Source organism: Lissotriton helveticus, chromosome 4_1 (assembly GCF_964261635.1).
Source record: "Lissotriton helveticus chromosome 4_1, aLisHel1.1, whole genome shotgun sequence".
In the NCBI taxonomy this organism is placed as follows: Eukaryota; Metazoa; Chordata; class Amphibia; order Caudata; family Salamandridae; genus Lissotriton; species Lissotriton helveticus.
The window spans coordinates 1,216,780,306-1,216,805,259 of record NC_136063.1 but is presented as its reverse complement, the minus strand read 5'-3'; the positions used below and the strand labels follow the sequence as shown (position 1 = coordinate 1,216,805,259).

General features: G+C 43.6%; 1 protein-coding gene across 2 annotated transcripts in view; it reads left to right on the top strand.

Annotated features, from left to right (window-relative positions):
* The window catches only part of AHRR (aryl hydrocarbon receptor repressor), a 937,398-nt gene that overhangs the window by 626,327 nt on the left and 286,117 nt on the right, over positions 1 to 24,954 (top strand). The gene's annotated exons all lie outside the window — the stretch shown is intronic.

Genomic DNA, 24,954 nt, shown 5'->3' with positions numbered 1-24,954 from the left:
CAGCAGGTCTTGGGTCTGCCCTAGGTGGATGGGGAGGGTGTTCCAGGTCTTGGCGGCGAGGTGGGAGAACGATCTGCCGCCGGAGGTCGTTCTTGGGAAGCGGGGGATTGTGACGAGGGCGAAGTCGGCAGAGCAGAGCTGGCGGGTGGGGGTGTAGAAGCTGAGTTGTCTGTTGAGGTACGTTGGTCCGGTGTTGTGGAGGGCCTTGTGTGCATGGGTGAGGAGCTTGAAGGTTATCCTCTTGTTAACCGGGAGCCAGTGCAGGTCTCTCAGGTGGGGTGTGACGTGGCTGCGGCGAGGGATGTCGAGGATCAGACGTGCAGAGGTGTTCTGGATGCGTTGGAGCCGTCTCAGGAGTTTGGCCGAGGCTCCTGCATGGAGGGCGTTTCCGTAGTCCAACCTGCTGCTGACGAGGGCCTGGGTGACCGTTCTTCTCATTTCAGTGGGGATCCACTTGTAGATCCTGCGGAGCATGCGGAGGGTGTTGAAGCAGGAGGAGGAGACGGTGTTGACCTGTGTAGTCATGGAGAGGGTAGAGTCGAGGGTGACCCCTAGGTTGTGTGCGTGGTCGGTGGGTGTTGGGGCAGTTCCCAGTGCGGTCGGCCACCAAGAGTCATCCCAGGCCGAAGGGGTGGATCCGAGAATGAGGACCTCCGTCTTGTCCGAGTTCAGCTTCAGCCCGCGGTTCCAAATCCATTCAGCGATGGCCTTCATTCCTTCGTGAAGGTTGGTTTTGGCTGTGTGGGGGTCCTTGGTGAGGGAGAGGATCAGCTTTGTGTCATCGGCATAGGAGATGATGTTGATGTCGTGCCGACGGGCGACATGGGCGAGCGGTGCCATGTAGATGTTAAACAGAGTTGGGATGAGGGATGAGCCTGGGGTACGCCGCAAATGATCTCGGTAGCTTCGAAGCGGAAGGGGAGAAGACGGATGCTCTGTGTTCTGCCGGAGAGGAAGGAGGTGGTCCAGTCCAGGGCCTTCTCTTGGAACCCGGCGTTGTGGAGGCGTGTTCGTAGTGTGCGGTGGCAGACCGAGTCGAAGGCAACTGACAGGTTCAGGAGGATGAGGGCCGCCATTTCTCCGTTGTCCAGCAGGGACTTAATGTCATGGGTGGAGGAGATGAGGGCAGTCTCGGTGCTGTGGTTGCTGCGGAACCCGGACTGGGAAGGGTCCAGGATGTTGTTCTCCTCGGGGTAGCGGGTCAGTTGTTCGTTGACGGTCTTTTCGATGACCTTTGCCAGGAACGGGAGCAGGAAGATGGGCCGGAAGTTCTTGAGGTCTTTGGGGTCCGCCTTGGATTTCTTGAGTAAGGCGTTGATCTCGGCGTGCTTCCAGCACACCGGGAAGGGTGCTGTCTCGATGAGGCGTTGATGACTTTCCGAAGATGGGGTGCAATGGCTGAGCTGGCTTTGTTGAAGATGTGGTGTGGACATGGGTCTGACGGAGATCCGGAGTGGATGGTGTTCATGATCTTGATGGTGTCGTCGTCGTTGATGTTGGTCCAGGAGAGCAGGCGGTTGGTGCTGATGGTGGTCGTGGGGGCGGAGGTCTCAGTGGTTGTCGGGGTGGTCGTGGCGTTGAAGCTGTCGTGGATGTCTGCGATCTTGCGGTGGAAGAAGGTGGCCAGCAAGTCGCACAGGTCTTGTGAGGGTGGGACGTCGTTGGTGTTGGAGCTGGGGTTGGAGAGTTCCTTCACAATGTTGAAGAGCTCTTTGCTGTTGTGGGCGTTGTTGTCTAGGCGGTCTTTGAAGGAGGCCCTTGTGGCGGATCTGATGAGTTGATGGTGTCTGCGGGTGGTGTTCTTATGGGCTACATGGCGTCCGGTGTTCGTTCACGAAGCCAGATCCTTTCCAGCTTTCGGCAGGTTTGCTTGGAGGCCCGGAGATCTTCAGTGAACCAGCTGACTTTCCTGTTAGTGTGACTGTTGGAGGGTTTCTTGATCGGGGCAAGGGTATTGGCGCAGTTGTTGATCCACTGTCTGAGGTTGCGTGCGGCGGTGTTGGGGTCAATGGGTGGGCTCTGGGCGAGGGTGGTGGTTAACTGGTCTTCAGTGACTTAGCTCCAGCAGCGGCAAGGCATCTGTTGAGTGAGGTGGTGCGTGGTGGGTTTCTTGAAGGTAAAGTGGATGCAGCGATGGTCGATGGCCGCAGGGACGCAGCGGCGAAAAAAACGGCTGGAGCTGCGGGAGAACTGGGCACAGGAAGGAAAATCAAGTTTAGGCAAGAAACAAGTACAGGCACAGAGGAATAAAAACAAGTCTGGGCAAGAAAGCAAGTACAGACACAGAGGAATAAAAACAAGTCTGGGCAAGAAAGCAAGTACAGGCACAGAGGAATAAAAACAAGTCTGGGCAAGAAAACAAGTACAGGCACAGAGGAATAAAAACAAGTCCGGGCAAGAAAGCAAGTTAGGCACAGGGGAAAAATACAAGATTAGGCAAAAACAATGCAGGCAGAGCAGTGCAGCAGCGTGGGGAGCGACCTGCCTGCAAGCAGGGACAGAGGTCACAACAGTTACAGGAAGTGCATTCACTTTTTCACACAGGTGCAGAATCAAGTTCCTCATTACATTCAGTCGCTGTGGAGGGCAGCATCTGCATTAGAATGTTATTTGTAACAACCTCAGATATTTAGTTTGGATTTGTGTCTGGTTATATTTGTGGAAGATACTGATTGTTGTCAGGCCTTTTAACCGTCATGTCTCTTGAACCTACAAAGGTGTTCCGGCATACCTATGCAAATCAATTTATTGTTGCTATTGGCTGGTTTGAGTATAAATAGAGCAAAACTTGTCAAACAGAAGAAATTTACTCATACGCTAAGGTGAAGATATTGTGTTTGTACTAATGTCCCTGTTGTCAGTGTGCTCAGTCGTTGAAGCCTAAAGATCTAAGGGTGATCTTTTCCTGACTGAAATTCAGTTGAGGACTGTCAGAGTAAATGGGAGGCTAGATGTAATTTACAAAAAACAAATCTCTGGGGATTCCAGAAATTTCTACTATTCATCAGTAATTGTTGTGTCTGATTTTAAGAATTAGAATAAGACAAATTATTTCTGCATAAAATGTGTACCTCTGTATGGGAAAAGGGAGGCGTTTGGGTATTTATTATTATCCTGAATACCCAGAAATCCATATATCTGTTTTTTCCATAAGTTTAGTCGACAAGAGAACTAGGAAAGTAGTTTTCATTCATGGGCTTAAACTCCTACCAAATCCATACATAGATTAAAAACAGAAAAGGAGAGCAATGGCTCCTAAAACTGTTAGCAACAGGTCGAGTACATGCCATTTCACGCTATAGTGGCCCATTACAATTTATGTGGGTTGCGCAGTATAAAAAATTGTATACTAAACGTAGATAAATAAAACCAGTACATACCACGAAGTGTGCACACAGAGAGCTAACAAATATGTCTTACATTTTGGGCTTGAAAATGAAATACATAATATGTAAAATGATATCTACTGCCACTAAAAAAATCGAGCTGGCTAGAGGATTTTTTAAATTATGAATTGGATGCAGGAACGAGAATAAAAGTGTAACAAGCATTTGCAATGCAATAGGTCTCACATTTACGAGACTTTGAGCTATTGGCATTGTAAATGTCAATAGCTTAAATTCTGCGCAAATTGAATTGCAAATATTTTTTGTTTCCTAGCGCCCCATGCCGCGCTTGCACTTGAATAGAGGCCACGCCCCTTTCTTTGGACAAGCTGTGTCTAAAGAAAGGGGCCGCTGTCATTAAAGTGAAAGCACGGTATGGGGCTTTTTACCAAAAAAGTATTTGAAAAACTAATGCCTTTTTTGCTAATAGCGCCCCAAACAGTGCTTTTATGTTGAAGCAGCGCTGAATGTTATGTTACGTTATGTTATTGCAATTTATATAGCGCACTTATACCTGTGGGTGTCTTAGCGCTTACCGGTTCAACATACTATGCCAAGGAAGCTAGTTTCTAAAATGCCACGTCTTGAGTTGTTTTCTAATGTCTAGAAGGGTGGGAGACATCCTGAGATGTTATGGAAGGGAGTTCCACTGCTTGATGGTGTTGTAGCTGAAACTCCTGCCACCCCAGTTTGTTTTTTTGATTCTAGCAGTGGTCATCAGACCGGCGTTAGCCGTTCGCAGAGATCTATTTGGAGAATACCAGCTAAAAATATTCCAGAGACATTTTGGACCTTCTCTATGCAGTGCCTTGTGGGCAATGCAGAGTACTATAAATTTAACACGTTGGAAGACAGAAAGCCAATGCAGGTCCTGGATACCTGTCCTAAGTGACTGATATTTAGAAATATCCAGGACTAATCTAGCGGCTGCATTTTGTATCGCCTGCAGCCTCCTGAGTAAGCTGACTTGAAGATTGATATACAGACCATTGCAATAGTCTAATTTGGATAAAACTAGCAAGGTCACAACCATCTTTCTGGTACTTTTAGGAATAAATGGAAGGGTTTTTCTTAAGGTTTTGATGGTGAGATACGAAGAAGACACAACCTTGGAAACCTGTGACTTAAAGTTAAGTTTTTCGTCTATAATAACACTAAGATTCTTGGCTTTAGCTACTGGTGTAGGAGGAGGACCCAGGGTGTCTGGCCTCCAAGCCGGAGACCAAGGTGGAAAGAGGTTACCAAACAAAACCACTTCAGTTTTGCTTGAATTCAGCTTCAAGCAGTGCCTACTCATCCAGCTGCTCAGTGTGATCATACAATCATGTAATTTAAGGGAGTGATTAACATCCTTATCTACTGCCAAATTACCAACTGGGTATCGTCGGCATAGGAAGTAAGAGTCAAATGAAAACTTCTGATCATATAGTTAAAGAGCGTCGGGCTAAACGAGGAGCCCTGAGGCACCCCACAGGGCAGGACACAGGGTGATGACTCAAATTTGCCTAGGTGTACCTTTTGGGATCTGCCTGATAAAAATGATGTTAAAAGGGAGAAGGCCTTTCCTTCTATCACTATGGTTTTTAGACGTTGAACCAAAAGAGCATGGTCCACCGTATCAAACGCTGCGGATAGGTCAAGCAGAATGAGAGCTGCCGACCCCCCGCCATCCAGTGTCGTGCAAATTTCTTCAGTAGTTTTTATCAGGGCCATCTCAGTGCTATGCTTTGCTCTAAAGCCGAACTGACTATGATCTAAGAGTTGATTATCTAAGATAAAAGTGGAAAGTTCAGCATTTAATATTTTCTCTATAATTTTTGCTAGAACTGGGAGTCTTGCGATAGGACGATAATTAGCAGGGTCATTTGTGTTCAGGTTAGGTTTTTTAAGAAGCGGCAGGATACAGGGCTGTTTCCAATTAGGAAATTGTCCTTGTGAAAGCATCTGATTAAAGATTCTGGACAGATGAGGGCTAATTTATTGGCTTATATTTTGTAGGATCCTAGGGGGTGCAGCGGTCCTCTGGGGATCCTGATTTTGCCACTGAGCGAAGCGTGGCTATTTGAATTGGAGATGTTGGGGTAAATTCTAAAAATGACGAGTTAATGGTAGATTCCTGCGCTTTAAGATTAGTGTTGACCTTACATGTGTCAAACAGGTCATAGATCTGATCAACCTTACTTTTGAATGATTGAGCGAGCACATTGCAAAAATGTTCGTTGTGATTAAAGGAGTTATCTTTTGTGACCATAGTCAAATGTTGCTACAAAGCACGTCGCGCTTGCACTAGGACAAAACTCACTAAGAAAATAGTGCTTACAGACTAAATTACAAAGATCGTGTAACAACAGAAGTTAAAGGGCCAGACCTCATGGGAGGTTACAAATGAAAACAAGGTGGCACTAAGGAGGCACTAACAAGCCGATTACCGAATCAGAAGCCAGCATTTACAAATGACAAAGACACAAGCCAATGAAAAATATGGGCAGAGCTTCAAGTCCATACTCTAATACAGCATGCCTCACAGAGCAGAACATGTGGTGCCCAGGCTCGACCTAAAAAAGATTAAATGGTGATGTCATTTTTGGGAGAATGTAAAATATTGACAGGTACAATCCTTAGAGTAAAACTGTCTTGTGCAGCGCAGTTTGACTTAATGAATTCAGCTATTTACTGAGTTTTCATCTGGAAAAAAGTCATCAAAAGGATTAAGTGATCCATTGCCAATTGTCATCTCTTTAGCAATGTATTGCATTTGACCATGCAATAAAGGATTCACCCGCTGAGCTGCCCACGGATTAACAAAATAGACTGATAAAAATCTTTACAATTTAGACTTCTGATGGAGTCCTGCTTATGATGCCCTGAAGCCAAGCCTGTTTGGAAGGAATTTCTCACTGAACAAAAGTAACTTTTGATTTAGCTCTGGTTTTTTTTTTATTAAGTTTTTTGAGGCAGCAAACAGGACAGAAACAAAAGAACAAGGACTAAAATAATATACAGATTACATTGCCAAGATCATTCATTTTACGACATATCACTTATCTATCCTATCCACTTTGTTATAGGGGACCATAACTTACTTCCAAATTTTTTTTTCCTTAAACCCTTCAACTTATACAAAGCTATTTCTAAATGAAACATATACAAAAGCTTTGTTTGCCACATTATAAAATTTGGTTGTTCCTCGTCAAGCCAATGTGATGTAATACATGCACGATATGCAGACATGCAAATAAATATAAAGTATTCCTCTAAATCAAAAACTTGTTGAGTCGTACTCTCTTCACAGCCAAAGATATCCAATGGTGTTGTAATCTTAATTGCAATACCCAGATTACCTGAAATAAAACACTCAATATCGACTATCATTTGGCCCAGTTTTGGACATAAAACAAACATATGTGCAGCGTCCGCTGCATAGAGGTTACATCGATTACACTTTGTCCCCCTCCCAGAGTTCCATTTGGCTAACTTGCCCGGTGTATAATATAGCCCGAAGATTGACATATAATTTTGGCTTATCAATGAACCATTGAGTAATACCTTACTCGCAATCACCAAGCTTCTTTCTAGATTAACACACTTGACACCCAGTTTAGTTTGCCACTTAATCACTCCTAATTCCAAATCATCCTCAATTTTCTCCATAAATATTTGGTATAAGTGCCCAATTTTCTGCCCATCCTTAATTGCTTTAATCAGCATGATTTTTCCCAATACCAATGTGGAATTAGATATTTTCTGAGCACAAAAGCTTCGTACTTGTAGGTATTTAAAAAAATCGGCACTCGGTACCTGACATTTTATCCTTAAATGCTCAAAAGATACGAACTCACTTCCCTGAAACAGATCCCCCTGCCTATTAATCCCCAGATTATGCCACCTAGATATAACTCCATCATGAAAAATTTCAGGTAAAAAAAAACAATTCCTTAATGGAGTATATATATTTATATTGGAACCTAACCGAAATCTTTTTTTAATAGTCCTCCATATGACAAACGCTGCTTCAACAGTTTTAAACTTTTTTTTTTTTAAGTAGCTGGGTTCTATGATACGATTAAAACATTGCTTAGCCTCCGAACCCAGAAGCATCTCCTAGATGGATGGCATCATATAATCCTCCATAGAATCTTCCGATAAGATTAAAAAGCCCATATGTTGCAATATCGCACACCAATAATAGATCTGAAAATTCGGTAGGCCCCATCCCCTTTTTCCCTTGACATCACGCATCTTTTAAATGCTCTCCGGGCCCGATGGTACCCCCAGAGAAATCTCGAACACATCCTATTGATACGGCCAAAATAACCAGAGGATATCAGTAGAGGTATTGAACGAAATATATACAAAAACTTAGGGAAAATCAACATTTTTATCACATTGCTGCGACCTAGGAGTGAGAGCTTCAGATTATTTATTCTTTCCAAAGTTTTATTCGATGTGCTTATAATAGGATCTAAATTGATAGGGGTAATTTTTTCCATGTTAGCAGTGATCTTTATGCCTAAATATGTGGCATCCTCATCAAATTGTAAATTTGCTGGACGTCCGGCCGCTGAGTGGATAAGCTGTGTCTTATCGATATTTAATTTATATCCAGAAAGCCGGCCGAATTCCTTCGCAGACTTCACTATGATAGGTAGGGCACTACTCAACTCTGATGTCACTATAGCAATGTCGTCTGCGTAAGAGCAAATTTAAAAATCAAAATTATTTATCCGCACTGGTTTAATAGCCAGGTTGCTCTCCAAATGAGCAATAAACGGGTCGATATATAGAGCGAACAGCAAGGGCGAGCAGGGACAACCTTGCCTCGTCCCCCTTGCTATTCGCACCATCCCTGAGCTCCTTCCTGATATACGAATAGTGGCAAATGGTTGAATATACAGTGATTTTATTCCATTGACAAATTCCGCTGGAATCCCCTTTTTTGCCAACACAGACCACAGAAAGATCCATGCGACCCTGTCGAACGCTTTTTCAGCGTCCAACAGGGCCACACCTACAGGGGAACCAGACCCCTGTGACCAATCCAGCAGAGATATTATTCGCCTTATGTGGTCTGTGGTGCCTCTTCCTTGTATCAACCCATGTTGTCTTATAGATACCAGGCCTGGCATCAGATCGTTTAACCTATTAGCAATCAATTTTGAATAAATTTTACTGTCTGAATTTAACAGATAGATAGGTCTGTACGACCCCATTTCGTCTTCCTTTTTGCCTTTCTTTTTGAATAGCACAATGGTAGCTTCTGCCCATGACCGTGGAGCCTTTCCTAGAAATGCTTGCTGACATATAAACTCTAATTCTGATTTTAACTCGTACCCAAATTTCCTGTAAAACTCCAAGGGGATATTATCTGGCCCCATGGCCTTACCCTGGGCCAAACCCAAAATTGCTGACTCTATCTCCCCCCAGTCTGGAGGTGCCGTCAATATCACTTGTTGAGCTTCAGAGAGAGTTACAGAGTTCATATCACTTAAATATTCTCTAGCATCTGCCTGACTAATCTCATCGCTATATAACTGCTGATAAAATTCTTAGAAAGCAGTTAACACCCCTTGCTTTGTCTCCTGCATAACCCCCTGTAGGTTCTTAATTTTCGATATATCAGCATATACCGCTTTCTCCCTTGCTCTCTTCGCTAGTATCCTACCTGTCTTTTTCCCATATTCATATGCTGCTTCTTTGTGTTGTGTATAGTTGGCTGCTAATTGATCGGCAATATTGGTGTATACATTAGCCCTTTTTATAGTGAGATCTTTTTGGGCAAGACTACATTCTTCCTTCTCGTATCCTAGCCTAATAACCTCTGCAAGCTTTTTCTCCGCATTCAAAACCTACTTTAAGTCTTGTTGTTGTTTGAGAAACAGCTGTTTGCGCCTAGATGCAGAGAAGCTTAAGGTCTCTCCCCGAACCACGGATTTAAATGTGTCCAGACTACCTCTGGTGCTGCCGTATCCCTATTGAAGTAAAAAAATTCTTTAATTATTTGTTTCATAACTTGACAGTACTCCTCGTCTAAAAGTAGTTTTCGCTCAAAAGACCACTGAGGGGATTCTGTTTTCCCTTCAATATCTAGTGTCAAATCTAATACAATCGGATTATGATCGGAAATCAGTTTAGGATGAATTTCAATATCACTCTTAGCTAAAAAACCAGAGGTGGTGATTTAGCTCTGAGTGTGCAACTGTAGAAAGGTGACTGCAAATTAAACTTGATGGGCCTATTTACTAGTCAGGCAATGCGTAATTTCCACCTTATCATAGCTGACCCGCTGTTCCCAAATCCAGTTTTTGAGGGTGAGGAACACTGGGTCTCATTTTATCGCCTGTAAAAAACAGCCAATAAAATTGTTTGAGGCATTGACTGCAAGCACAGCTAAGCCTCTGACCCTCTCCCTGCCTAAACTTTTTTTATGGTGGGGGGCACTTTCCCTCTCCTGCAGTCCTAGCTCCCCTTTCTCGAAAATAGTGAACTTGATTCATTATAAGATATGCACAAACCCATTGTTTAAGTCTTTCAGAAAGGATACAAAAACAGATTCTCCAGTATAATCTCCAAGGAAAACCCTTAATCAGAGGCAATTTATGAGTCTGAGCATTAAACTCTCATGTAAATGTTATCACCATTTCTTACAATCTCGCATGCCCTTGTCCATTACTTACATTGTATCTTCAGACTTGATTCGATGTAAAAATAGCCAGGAATATCAAAACTAAACTTGTAGGCAGAGTTAGCAATAATAAAGAGACTAAAAAGAGGAATTGCATCGAGGAAAAATTAGGGTTCCCGCCTCCTTATAACTGTAGAGAGAATGATATTCTCTCTTCTAAGGATGAACCACCTTGTCACTAATGAGTTGGAAATGAGAAGAAGAAAAAATCCATATACAACAAAATATATATGGATCTGGAAGATTCTATTTTAGTAGTCTGAATCACTTATGTTCTAATTACAATTTGTTTAACTTAAATTGTTTGTTTGCAGTTTGTTAAAAGTGAAGCATTTATATTGGACCCACTACTACCGAACTTTTCTTTCCTTATCCTGTCCTTCTCACATTTTGCTCCCAGTCTTCTCCCTCCTTTTTTCCTGTCCGAATTTGTAAAAGAAATGGTGATCATTTTGGATTTTTCACATTTCTTTCCTTTCCTTCTATTTTTTCATTTAAATTGGTTCTATAAATAATTGATTTGAACTCATGATATTTCTCACTATTTGATTTGAACTACTCACCTATGAGCAATCTAGTGGCCTGATCTTTTTCCAGCTGGCAGCATAACCATGGATACTAATGAAGAATTTTCACCATGAGTTTTCAGTTGCAATCCATTTTTAAGCTGGAAAATAATCAATGTGATGTGATGTGTGTATGAGTATGTTTGTTATGTAATGATTGTATGTGAGGTTAGTACAAATGTGATTATGGTATGGGGACATATCCAAGATTGTTATTTTGTATGTATTTATTGCACTAATTATGTTAAATTTGTATATCTAATGGAACTATATTAATGTTTCATCACTTATGATTTGTATTGTACATATGGACACAGAATAAATTATGGTGTTTTTACCATTTGAAAAATGCAATTGAAAAAATATGATTGAAAAAAGCGACAGGAGCAAATAATAAATAAAAAAGAAATTCATGTATTTTTGCAGATTTTCTTTAATACTTTAAAATCAAGGGACAGCCCAATAGAGCTCACTGTAGCCAGAGTATAATTTGTGTTGGTCGAGTGGGAGGTGCATGTACATATATACAATCTAGATGGAACAACATATTATCTCATATTCTATAGTTCCTCTTGTATATAGCCAAAAAAAAGTAGTGGAGAACAAAGTATAAAACGTGTGAGGAATGAATAACAAACCATGACTCTTGAGAAAATTGTTTATAAAGCCACCAAAGTTGTTGATTGATACATGACATACAGATGGATATAAGACTTAGGGGGTTATTTTGAGTCTAGCGGTCCACGGACCGCTAAACTTGCAGGGCTGCAATAGTCTCCTGACATTATGGCCAGGATGGTCAGGCCGAACAGGGACCACTGCAACCGCCAGGGATCAGAGGACCCTGACAGTGGCGCAGCGGTTTTGAAGCTGCTGTGGCCCACCAAGCATATTACAAGTTTCCTCACCGCCACACTTTTCATGTCGGTGCAATCGCCATGAAAAGTGTGGCGGTGAAGAAACTAAGTGCCTAACGCCATGGGGATGTACACAGGGGTGTACAACATGTGCCCCCCTGTGTGCATGCACCCCAGTACCTGCACAGCATGGACTGCGGCAATCCATGCCGTGCAGGTACTGCATTTGATGTTCCCTTTGTGGTGCCTGTTTCATAGGCACCGCCCTGGGAACGCCTAAGAACCGCTCGCCAGACAGGAGAAAGCTCCTGATCAGGCAGGCGGTTCGTAGATGGGTTTGGTGGTGCAGGAGCAGGGCTGTCCTGCTCCCGCTCTGCCAAACTCATAATAAGGCCCTTAGACGGATTGCAGAGTTATTCCATCCGAGAAACAATAAAAGTGGGAAAGAAATCACAGTTCTTTCTATTTTATTATAATCCAGTACAATAAAGAACTGAACTAAACAAAAAATACATGTGCTTATTTTCTAAGTTAATTAAGAACTGCTGCCCTTCCACTTCACTGTTTCATGTCTCCTACATGATCAATTGTTTTACTTCTGTTCTTCCTCCCTTTACTTCGAATTACTTTTTCATGTTTGTAAGAAATTAGATATTCTGATTTTGAATTTCCTTTGAATGTAAGGTTTTGCATGCAGCTGTAATACCCATGAAACTACACATGAAAGAAAGTCAGATGTAAATTGAATATTTACGACTTCATTTACATTTATTGATTGCAAAGTAAATGTTTGTTTATGAAACATTTTAAATGTTCTAATATGTCATTTAAAATTCTTAAGACAGGGTTAGTACAATATTTATGTCTCACCTTTTTACTCCGCTATTACAGAAGAGTATACATTTGGAACGTGCAATTTTATATTGACATTGGCGTACCGCTATCTTTATTCACTCATTGTCGCCGGGTTGAAAATAGCAACTAATTTAGCTTAGGGTATGAAGGAGTGAAATGGTCAATTGTTCATTAACAATAAATTGGCACGACAGCAGGCAGTATCTGACAGATGCATGGAGTGGCCGTGAGGAGGGGAAACCAGCAAAAGCAGGTTTCTCTTTTCTTCACACCGATTATTTACTTTAATTCAAGCTGAGAGAATTCAGTCTCATCCTGAAAAGCTGTGCACTCATAAAAGTGACATTGAACGTGAAAATTAGTCATCCCAGTGCTACTCTATAGATGTATTGACTGTCAGCCCAAACAAAGAAAAAAATCAGATGCAATTTCCTATTAAGTGCGGATCCAGAACTGTTCATTTGAGAAGCAAAGTACTGGTTGATTTATCTTTTGGAATCCTTCAGAAAAGTCTTTTTGATGATTTTTAACAAGCACTAGGAATAAAAAATTGCTAGCATTCACGCCAAGAATTTTCAATTCTATTAAGGATACGGAGGCGAGGATTATGATTTCTCTTTCTTTTACCGTCAACACAACAACCAATGAAAAAGTTTCATTCAATAACACAAACTACATTTCCCATGATGCTCTTTCACCAATCACGTCCTATCAGCCCCAATAAGAGCCATCAGCACCATCCCCTGAGCCTCTTTCTTTGCCTGAACTGCAAGTCCAAGTGCGAACCGTTAACTTGTAATATCAAACAATGTCCTCCAACGTGGAAGATTAACACGGAACCATGACGTCCTCTAAGTCTTCAATTCGAAGAATCTCCTACTCAGATTTCTTAGACGAATTTGAAAGAAAGGAAATGAACAATCCATCATTTCTGTATCACAGAAAATCACATCACATCACATACGGGTGGGTAATTATTACAATGACATTAAAATACAACCAGGTGGGATAATCCTCGCCTCCGTGTCCTCAATAGAATTGAAAATTCTTGGCGTGAATGCTAGCAATTTTTTTATTCCTAGTGCTTGTTAAAAATCATCATTTCCGCTTGCTGTTTGAAAATGTGGGCCGTCACTCTGGGAATCAGAAGAATGGAGGGCAACGTGTACTTCAGCCCTTCTGACCAATCCTAATGGAAGGTGTCCGTCGCCTTTGCCAATGGGTCCGGTCTCCAGCTGAAAAAGATCGGTAACTGTCGATTCAGTCTGGATGCACACAGGTCTATGTGACAAGAACTCCAAATCTACTGTAGCCAATGAAATAAGGTCGGTTGGAGTTGCCAATCGCTGTAACCCTTGAGGTGTCTGGAATTCCAGTCCGCATCCAAGTTGGACTGACCCAGAATGCATCCCGCGTTTACTCTGATTTGCCGACTCAGGCAATAATGCCAAATGTCCTTGGCAATCTCTACTAGTAGAGACGACCTCGTACCTCCCAACTTGTTGATATACCTCACGCCGAAATGTTGTCCATCCTGAGTAGGATGCAACAAGAGGTCTGCTTGGGAGATAATGTCCATATTGCGAAGGAACCCACTAGTAGCTCCAGGCAATTGATGTGTAGGGATAACTCCTGAGGAGACCACCTTCCTCCTGTGGAGATGTCTCCGCAACACGCTCCCCACGCTCCCCAGCCCCATCGGCGGATGTCTGATTCTATTGTAACCTCGGGTTGCGAGCCGAAAAATTGCCCTGCCGTTCCACGCTTCCACATGGGCCAGCCACCATTGCATCTCCTCCCGCACTTCCTGTGACTACGGACCTAGATCCGTGTAAGACAGACCATTTTGGAGATGTTGAATCTTTAGCCTCTGCAGAGCCCTGTAATGCAGAGGGACTGGCAAGATCGCTTGGATGGAGGAGGCTAGTAACCCCACTACTCCGGCAATCGACCTGAGTGAGATCTGTTTGTCGAGAATTGCTAGTATCTCTTTTTTGAGATCCCTTAGTTTTGTCTTGGTAAGTCTCAGTTGAGCAGCCCACAAATTTATCGCAAACCCCAGAAAATCTGTTGTCTGGGACGGACAAAGAGATGACTCGGGTTCGTTGATCACAAACCTCAGACTCTGCAAAAGAGACATTGTCATTTGTAGATGTTGTCTGGCTACCTCTGGACTTTGTGCCATGATTAGGATATCGGCCAGATAAATGATCATGCGAACCCCCTGTTCTCGCAGTTGTGCTATCACCGGTTTCATTACTTTGGTGAAGCACCAAGGAGCTGAGAAAAGCCGAAAAGTAAGGGCCAAATACTCAAACCATTGATCCCTCCATTGGAATTGTAGGAAATGTCGATGAGGTGGAAAAATTGGAATGGAGAGGTAAGCGTCTTTTAGATCTGGTCTGACCATCCAAACACCTTTTTTCAGTAAGTCCACTAAAAGATGGATACCTTCCATCTTGAAGGGATTGTAAATCAGGAAGTGATTGAACTCCCTCAAATTCAAAACTAGTCTGTGACCACCACCTTTCTCCTGAACTAAGAAGACATTGCTGCAAAAACCGGGAGGCCTGCTGTTGCAGTGAGCAATCCCGTGTTTGCGCAGCAATTTGCCTATTTCTGTATCTATAAAAACACATTCTTGTTGGAAAAAACTGAGTTGTCTGGGGTGTGTGTCCTGACAATACAATAGAACTCTAGATGGAACCCCTGAACAGTCTGTAAGACCCATGCATCCTGTGTCAACGTTCTCCAATTGTGAAAAAAGAACTGAGTCTGGCTCCCCAATGGTAAAGGAGAAGTATCTGTCCCTCTTACCTGCAGAATTCTGTGCCTGGAATACTGCTCTTTTTCCACCTCCGTAGAAACGGCATCTGTTGCGCTGTTCGGTGGAGATGGCGCAGTTAGCATTACCAAGGAGGCAGATCGGCCTTTGGGTCCCTCCTGCCAGGATATCCGGATCCACTGGTGTCCTGAATTCCTTGGCCACTAGGGCCATCTCTAAGATTTTAGCTTAAGGGCCCGCAATGTCCAGGAGCTTATCCTGGCACCCTCACCAAGCGCAGTCGCTCTCTTTCTTAGGATCTTTGGCAAATTTTTTAAGAAAGGTGAGAAGGCTTACATAAATTTCTGGGCTTTGGCAACCTTCTCTGGTAGATCCGGCCGAGGACACTCCGAGCAAAGACTATTATGCTCTTCTTTATCAAACCCCTTGTGAAGATTATCATGTACATCATCCGTGACTTCAGGAGCGGGAGCCCAATCGGAAGAACGTGGGTGCACAATGTCACTTTGATTAAAAGTGAAAGGGGTATTGATTTGTGGAATATCGGGGACTAATTTCTTTAGCCTTTTTCCTAGGTCTGTAGGTCTGTAGTGTCAGTGTCTGTGGTATCAGTATCCACATATACCCTCTGTTTACTTTTAGCCCTTCCTCCACTCAAATAAACATGATCCTCTGCATCGTTTTGTGGTAATGAATCTAATACATTTGAGTGGGGCCATTGCCCTTCCTTTGCCCCATCTTTGTCCGAAGGGGTATCAAGCTTGGGTTTAGTCTCTCCGAACCCATGGCGTTTGCCAAACTCTCAAGCTGCTTAGTGATGGGTTTTAGTGCAGCAGCCAAAGCTTGTTGCACAGTGCTTGGGACTGTGCCCTCCAAAGCCTTGTTGACTGACTGCTGGCCGGAGACGTCCAGAGCGTCAACACTGTTGTCTTCAAGAACAGTCTCTTGCTGTCCATCAAAATAAATGTCCTCCTCATCCTCATATCTTACTCATGCATCCATGGTATTGATAATCAGAACTATAATGCAGCTGAGGTGAGTAGTTAGGCAAGAGCAATAAGGATACCAGAGGAGTAAGGGGGGACCAGCCCACTTGCACACAGTATATCAGTATCTATATATAGAGTACCAAGCCCCCTAGGCAGTGCTGTAATCAAATAATTGCAGGCTAAACCAGGCATAGGAACCAAAATCTATTTTAGGGAGTGTGTGCCTACTCCAACAGGCAATAATTCTTACTGCCGATCAGGCGTAGGAAGAGCTAGTGACTTTTCACCTCTTGAGCGGCGGTAAAGAAACAAAACGGGACGTTCGCGGCGTGCGCAGCCCAAAGGGGAGCCCCAAAAAAGCCCAAATAGAGCCCAATGGGCTGCGCACGTTGGACATAGAAAACAAAGGTTCCGGCGTTGTCGAGCAATGAGGGAAGCCTATGACAACAGCACGATAAGCGCGCGACCAATGCAATCCCAAAAGCCAGCTTTAGCGGAGAGGTACTCTCGCTCCCGTGGGAGTAGAAACAACCTGAAATTCATAGCGGGCTGCAACGCCTCGCGCAATGCACTTTTCAGAATTAACATGAATACCAACATGAAGCATTAAGCAATACAAATGACCAAATATCATCAAATGAAACATCAAATTTAAACGCACATAGCACAATATGCAAACGAGCCATAAGCAAAATTAGATATAAAGTAATAATACAGCACTTAACTCTGCTGTGAGCAGCAAAGGAAGAGGCTCATGGGATGGTGATGATCGCTCTTATTGGGGCTGATGGGACGTGATTGGTGCAAGAGCATCATGGGAAATGTAGTTTGTGTTACTGAATGAACGCTTTTCATTGGCTGCTCTGTTGACAGTAAAAGAAAGAGAAAGCATAATGAGAAATTTCCTAGTTATCACAAAGGAAAGTTTCAATTCTATTAAGGAGGCGGAGGCGAGGATTTTGCTAGTCCTTTCTCCATTTTATTGGACAGCAAGTTAGAAGTAAGATAAAAAACAATAAGCCATGGACTACCCAAACCAACATGGCCGCGGTAGTCCTGGTAACATGTCAACCAATCAGAGTCCAACAGTAAGCATATAGGGAATCCCATCTGTTAGTCCTTCCTCTTTCTTGGGTGCTGCCGCAGGAAAGAAGTCATCCATCCACTAGTCCGCTTTTTGATCGGAGCCTAGGGGAAAGAAACAATAATAATAATATCTTGTCCAGAACAATGTAGAACAAGTCAAGAACATTGCAATGGAGCAATAGAATCGAATTGCAAATAGGAATAAACATCATTGCACAGATTATCAATGAGAACAGTAGTACATAGGAAAAGAGTTACTTCCCTTAGACGTAGTAAAATCATCACCGATCATGTTCGGGAGGGAAGGCTCGATAAAGCCTGGGTGGGAAAATCCTCGCCTCCGCCTCCTTAATAGAATTGAAACTTTCCTTTGTGATAACTAGGAAATTTCTCATTCTATGTCAGGGAGCGGAGGCGAGGATTTTGCTTGTTCAAAGCTTACTCACCACCAACGATGCAGCTTCATGGATTGGTTTAAAGTAGAACTTTTTAAAAGTGGAATCCGAAGACCAATCCGCTGCATTCATGATATCCTCCAATCGTCCACCAACTTGTACAGCCTTAGAAGCCATTGCACCTCTAGTGGAATGAGCCCCAAAGTCAGTGATGCTAATTCCAGCTTCTGACATAATCCACCTGACCCATCTGGCAATGGTGGGAGAGGAAACTGCCTTGAAAGGTTTTTTAACCGCTATAAGCAGCTGTCTCTCGCCCGGAGGGCGGAACTCAAGAGTAACATCCTCATAGGTTTTGAGGCAGCGAACAACACAGAGCTTTGGTGAATCTGGGAAAGCTGGGTAAGTTACTGACCTGGTATTACATTTAGTTCTTCTTGAAACCGTAAACGTAACCCCTTCTGGGGTAAAAACCCTGGCTGAGATATCCAGAGCACGAACATCTGAAGCACGCTTACAAGAAATCAGGCAAAGAAGAATCGCCAATTTGGCCGAAAGTTCCTTTCGGGAAAGGTATTGATTATCCTGCCAGGATTTAAGAAAATTCAAAACCACGTTAACATCCCATAATCCAGAATAACGAGGCTCCGGGGGGCGCGAAAGGCGAATACCCTTTAGGAGCTTACAAACCCAAGGATGTTCACCCACCGGAGAGCCATCAACAAGGGCATGACCAGCAGATATTGCCGACCTGAAAGAATTGATGGTGCTGTATGCCAATTTCTTTTGGAAAAGATCAGCAAGGAAGTTAATCACATCAGTGACCGAGGATCCCATGGGATCCAGGTGTTTTGCCACACACCAACGAACCCATCTGTTCCATGCTGATCTATAACGCTTAGTGGTGTTAGGGGCCCAGGCTCCTTGGATGAGGAGTTCAGCGTCTCTCGAAAGTGAGTCGCAAGACCAACGTCCCCTGAAATCCTCCAGGCCATGAGATGTAGATGGCCCTGGAGAACCAGGGGATGCGGGTGACCCAAAGGATCCGTTAGAATGTGATCGAACGACGGTAACCGAAGAGGTTTGTCCCAAGACAACTCTAGAAGAGAAGGGAACCAGCATTGAGCTTTCCAGATTGGTGTAATCAGAATCAGAGAAGCTCTCTGTCTGCGGACCTGAGCTGCCACCCTCTGAATGAAAAGGAAGGGAGGAAACGCATAAGCTGGAAACCGGGACCAGTCCTGCAGGAAGGCATCCACTGCTTCCGCACCCGGGTCCGGTTTCCAGCTGTAGAAGCGGGGAAGGTGGGCGTTCCACCTGGACGCAAATAAGTCCATCACCGGAAGACCCCAAAGGTCCGAAATTCTTTGGAATACCGAGAGATCCAGTCTCCAATCGCTGGCATCTCGAAAATTCCTGGACTGCCAATCCGCAACCGTGTTCAGATCGCCTGGGAGATACTCCGCCGTAACAGAAATCTGACGAAGAAGGCAATAGTTCCAGAAGTCCTTCGCCAGATCCGCTAGGACTTTGGAATGAGTGCCGCCCAACCGATTGATGTACCTGACCGCAGTCGTGTTGTCCATCCGTAGAAGAACACAGCACGAAACTCTGGTCGTGGTGAAAGAGCGGATTGCGAAGGAACCCGCGAGGAGCTCCAAGCAATTGATGTGGAGGTGAAGTTCCTCCTCCGTCCACCTGCCGCCCACCGAGAGGGAGCCACACCGAGCTCCCCACCCCTGGCGGCTGGCATCCGACTCGATCACAAGATCCGGACGGGAACCGAAAATCGCCTTCCCGTTCCAAGCATCCATGTGATCTAACCACCAAAGAAGCTCCGACCTGGCTTCCAGGTTCAAGGAAATCAGTTCCGAGTAAGTGAGACCCTTGCGAAGGTGAAACGCCTTCAGCCTCTGAAGGGCCCTGTAATGAAGAGGGCCTGGAAAAATGGCCTGGATCGATGACGAGAGTAATCCCACAATCCTGGCCAATTGACGGAGGGATATCCGATCTCGTCAGAGAACCTTGCGAATCTCCTTCTTGATCTTGGAGATCTTTTCGGAAGGAAGATGAAGCGTCGCATCCGTAGTTATGATCAGAAAGCCAAGGAAAGTCATTTCCTGACGAGGAATGAGGTCCGACTTCTGGGAATTGATGATGAAACCCAGAGATTGAAGAAGGGTTATTGTGACCTGAAGTTGGTGAAGTAAGAGATCCCTGGACTGACTCATTAGAAGGATGTCGTCCAGGTAAATTATTAGACGAATCCCCATGGTACGGAGATGTTCTACCACCGGGCGTAGGAGTTTGGTAAAGCACCAAGGTGCTGAGGAAAGACCAAAGGGGAGCGTACGAAACTCGTAGATCTGATCCCTCCACAGAAACTGGAGGAACCGACAGTGAGGAGGAAAGATTGGAACCGAAAGATAAGCATCTTTCAGATCCAAGCGAACCAACCAATCGTCCTGCAACAGAAGATCTCTCAAAAGATGGATGCCTTCCATCTTGAAATGCCTGTAAATCCGCCATTCGTTGAATGAGCGGAGGTTGATTACCGGTCTGAACCCTTTGTCCTTCTTTTCCACAAGGAAGATGTTGCTGAGGAATCCGTTTGGATGAAGCACCGAGGGGATGATGGCGCCTTTTTGTAACATCGCCCGCACCTCCAAATCTATAAGTTCTTGTTCTGTGACAGAAAAAACTAGAGGGCGAGGACGAGAGATTTGAACGGGGGAACCGTAAAATTCTATGTGAAACCCCTGAACTGTCTGTAGAACCCAAGAGTCTGAAGTGATCGACGACCAGGCCTGGGGAAACAACGCCAATCTTCCCCCATTTGAACCAGAGATACGATGCCAAATCTTACCATTAAATCCTCTGGAGTTGGACTGGTATCCACCACGTCCCTTGCCTTGGCCTCTGCCTCCTCTGGAAGGGTAAAAGGTACCCTGACGTCCATCATTCCAGCCGTTGTTTCGTCTGAATTGGCCTCTGTTGGGGCCTTGCTGGACCTGACGGCCGGAAGAGCGACCCCTGCCTCTGCCGGCCCCACCAAAAACCTTTTTGGGGAAAAACTTCTTCATAGAAGCCTGAGCCTTATCCAGTGCAGAAAACGTAGCGACAAACTTCCCCAACTCCTTCACAAAGGGATCTCCAAACAAAGCACCCTGCGCAACCGGGCCCGCCTCCGAAGACGACAACTCTCCTAGCTTAGGATCAATCTTAAGAAGTAAAGATCGTCGACGTTCCGCTGAAAGTGCACAATTGGCATTGCCCAGAAGGCAAACTGCCCGCTGCGACCAGCCAGCCACTTCATCAACCGACATTGGCAAGCCCGACTCCTTAGAACGTTGGGCCAATTCAATAATTTTTGTCAGGGGACCCACAACGTCCAAAAGCTTGTCCTGACAGGCCTTCCAGGACCTATCTATACCCTTCTTAGGGTCCTTGATATACTTGGCGAAGAAGGTACACAACTTCGGATCAATCTCAGGGGTACATGCTACCCTAAAGGGAAGGGAAGGGCGAGGGCACTCAGAACGTAGGCGAAGGCGGACATCCTGAGGTAAAGGTTGTCGAAGCTTAGCTGCGACATAATCAGCTGTAGACTGCTCAGGAAACCACTCCGAAGATCTAGGTCTTACAATAGTAGATGGGTCGAACATATTAGGAGGCACAAGACCGCCATCCGTAAGACTAGGAGCGCTAGGTTTAGGGCGCCAAGACCTGCTTACGTCAGAAAAATCATCTGAGGAAGCGTCCTCATCCTCATCTACGTATTCGTCCTCCTCATCATCTCCCTCAACGGGGAACCCTTCTTCCGGGTAAAGGTCCTGGGTGACAAAGCCACCAGTCTCTCCGGGCGAGTCGTCCCCCCGGTAGGGTGCGCTTCTAAGCGTGCGCGCACTCTTACGAAAAACCTCAGATAATTTACTGAAGCCCTCCAGGTGCCCCGCGTCACGCTTCCTGGCCGTACGTGGTAGAGCACATGGAACACCACTGGACCCTGCCCCACTGTCCCCAAAAACACATGTATCCTTCTTGAAAACATGGGCTGACAGTCTATTTACACTGTCCTGCAGAGGTGCCAGAGCTTGAGCTATCGCCGAAGAGAGAAGCCTGTCTACCTCTGCAGGAGGGTGTAAAGGGGTCAGTTGTGGCTGATCATTAGAAGCCACCACTTCAACAGTAGGAGGACAGGACTGCATTCTTGCAGAGAAACTGGTACCCATACACAAACACCCCAACTATTTATAAGGGGACACCCTTCACACAGGTACCACACAGGCTATACACAAATGAAAAGCCTGAAACACGAAATTCTGACTGAGATTAAAATTAAATTTTATAAAAATTGAGTCAGAAAATAATTCTTGCCGTCAAAAACGGCGTCAGTGCGAGGGAAGAGGCTCAAAAACGAAAGAAGCGCAATGCCTCAGCGCGTTTCTACTCAAGCGCGAAGAGCGCTGAGGAGAACAGCTGGTCGGCGTCAGAAGCCGACACCAAGACCGCGCACGCGCGGAGAAGAAACGCTCGGGCTGAAAGCCTACCGCGTTAGAAAGCACAATAACACAGCCTACAACAAGGCAAAGTCAAATCTAATCAAGCGCTATCGAAACAAAGCTGTCAATAATAAGAAATACAACTGCCACGACAAAGATAAAAAACGTGACTTATCTTGCCGAGGCAGCAATGGAGAAAGAGAAAGGACTAACAGCTGGGATTCCCTATATGCTTACTGTTGGACTCTGATTGGTTGACATGTTACCAGGACTACCGCGGCCATGTTGGTTTGGGTAGTCCATGGCTTATTGTTTTTTATCTTACTTCTAACTTGCTGTCCAATAAAATGGAGAAAGGACTAGCAAAATCCTCGCCTCCGCTCCCTGACATAGAATCCAAAGCCTCCGGTCCTGTAAAAGAATCGCAAGCTATGCCGTTGAGCTACGTAGCCATATATTAGCACAGTTTGGCCCAGCTGGAAGGGGACCTTGTATCTATTTTAAAGAAGAACAGGGAAAGCTTGGAGACTGTGAAGAAGTGAATAGCGGAATATCTGCCTCTAGTTTGCTCTGAATGTCTAGAGCCCTATCTTTCTTTTTTCTTTTGCCACCAGCTGCATTAAGGTCAAACGGTGCTAAATGCACCTAAAAACATGACCTTTCAGCATAATTAGACTATTGGTTTGTTGGGCCGTTTTGCCATGAGATTGCACAAAGAGTGGTTGGTCATAATTATTACTTGTGTGGAGCACTCCATACACTACATTTGTTCTAGACATGCTAATAAGGAAATTTAGTATTGATAAAAACACTAGTAGCAATGCTAATACCTAGAAAGGAATCCATGGCTGTGTCTGTAGCATGCAGTGCACACGCAGATCTCAGAAGTAGGTACTAAACACAATGTGCCATCAGCATAGCTACAAATTGACTCTGTGTAGTGCAATTCTTCTTTCTTATGATTTCTTATATTTTAAACAACAGTATTTTGGTGTAGAATGTTTAATTACTTCCTTTGACATTATTAGTATGCGCCTGCAAGCATCAGCGGACAGTTGATAATTGGGTATCTGTGCTGATTTCTCCATAAATGTGGCAGAGTTGAAGTTATTAGAATTCTGTAACTGTGAGTTAGAAAATTGTGAACTGTCTTAAGGAAAGTTCAGTGCATATTCCCTGTAGATATAGGTGTCTGCTTCAAAATCGTTAAATGGCTAGTTTTTAAAATACACAGAAGAAATGCAGGCTTCAGGATGGACGATGAACTAATTTTTATGAGGAGGCAACTTGAAATGCTTTCAGAGTTGAAGAGGTAGCCTGGGTTACTGGAATTATGTGACAAAGGAGGACCAAATTATGCAACAATTTCGACTCAATTATACAGCAAAAACGCAAATTATTTGGCCTACAGTGTGACATTCTGTGTCACTTTAACAAATAGTAATACTGAATTGGTAAATGTTTCACTTTATTAAAAACCAGTGTAACACCTGAATACAGCAATCAGCAACTGAAAGGTGACAGTTAACCTTTACAAAGGGCCTGACACCCTGCAGCATCAATGTGGCACGTTTTAGTAACTTTTGAGCTGGGAACAATTATTTTTCCAGAAATCTGCAAATGATGCACCAGGTGGTGCATCGCATGGGGAAATATGACGAATTCACAATTATTCAGAAAAATGCTGAAGCCACAGAATCTGATCATTCCAGTGGCTCTGAATATAGTAGCTCAAGGTTGCAGGTGTTTGAGATTTAATCAGCATACTTGGCTATGTTCTTGGTTATTTGCGGACATACTGAACTAATGCTAAATAGGCTAATATTAACTAATTGGAACATTTTATTTCTATATATGCTAACAAGTGTTGCTAAGGATTGTGTTACCTTTGTGTATATTGGAAATTTGACAACAATTGTGAAACTATGCACTGATTTGGAAAGGTATACTCCACCGTCTATTGAATATCTAATGTGGGTGAAAATCACCTCGTGCATTTGGAGGGGAATATAATGAAAAGATCTTTATTTTTATTTTTTAGTATCTTTATTAGGTTTTTTTCCAAATTACAAAAGATCTTTATGTGATTCATAGAATCATCAAAGCATTATTAAATATTATAAAACATTTCTAAATAAAACATACAATACATTATTCCTATTATTATTTACACTGAGCACTATACTCATTGTGTGAAAATGCATTATATTTACACAGATTGGGATCTTCAATTCATCTTGTCACTGGGCGATGGTTATCTATTTACATTAGTTGTGAGTGATGATATAAAGTGCAAAATACAAGCTAACATGGGCTTCTTAAAAAAAAAAATATATATATATATACAATTAATAAAAAAATGCTAAAGATAATTCATTAATATCGATAAAAGCATTCCTAATACAATTTCTGTCAATTCTACTCCTAGTATTCGATTTTATATCACACATAATTATAACGGAATACAGATTACAATAATGCAATGGTCAGCCCCTAGGTTAAAATGTAATAATTAAAATCTTTACCCTTTCTTTTTCCTTATGAAATTGGTGGCCAATAAAAATCTGCTAACGCCAAATACAATAAGTTTAGAGCTATCAGTTTTTAAAATTCACAGCATTTCATTATATTTTCTAGCATTCAGGCTTCTGCCTAATGGCTTTATCCATTTTCTTCTGGCATTTACGTATGCTGGGCAGAAAAATAAGACGTGCGCGATATCCTCCTTAGCTCCAAATTGGCATAACTTGCACTTACAATCCTTATCAGAGGGGAATATAAAAACAAGGACTGAATTAAATTCACGGGTTTAACTTTGTAAATTGATGCTTGTTTTTTTAACCCAATTCTG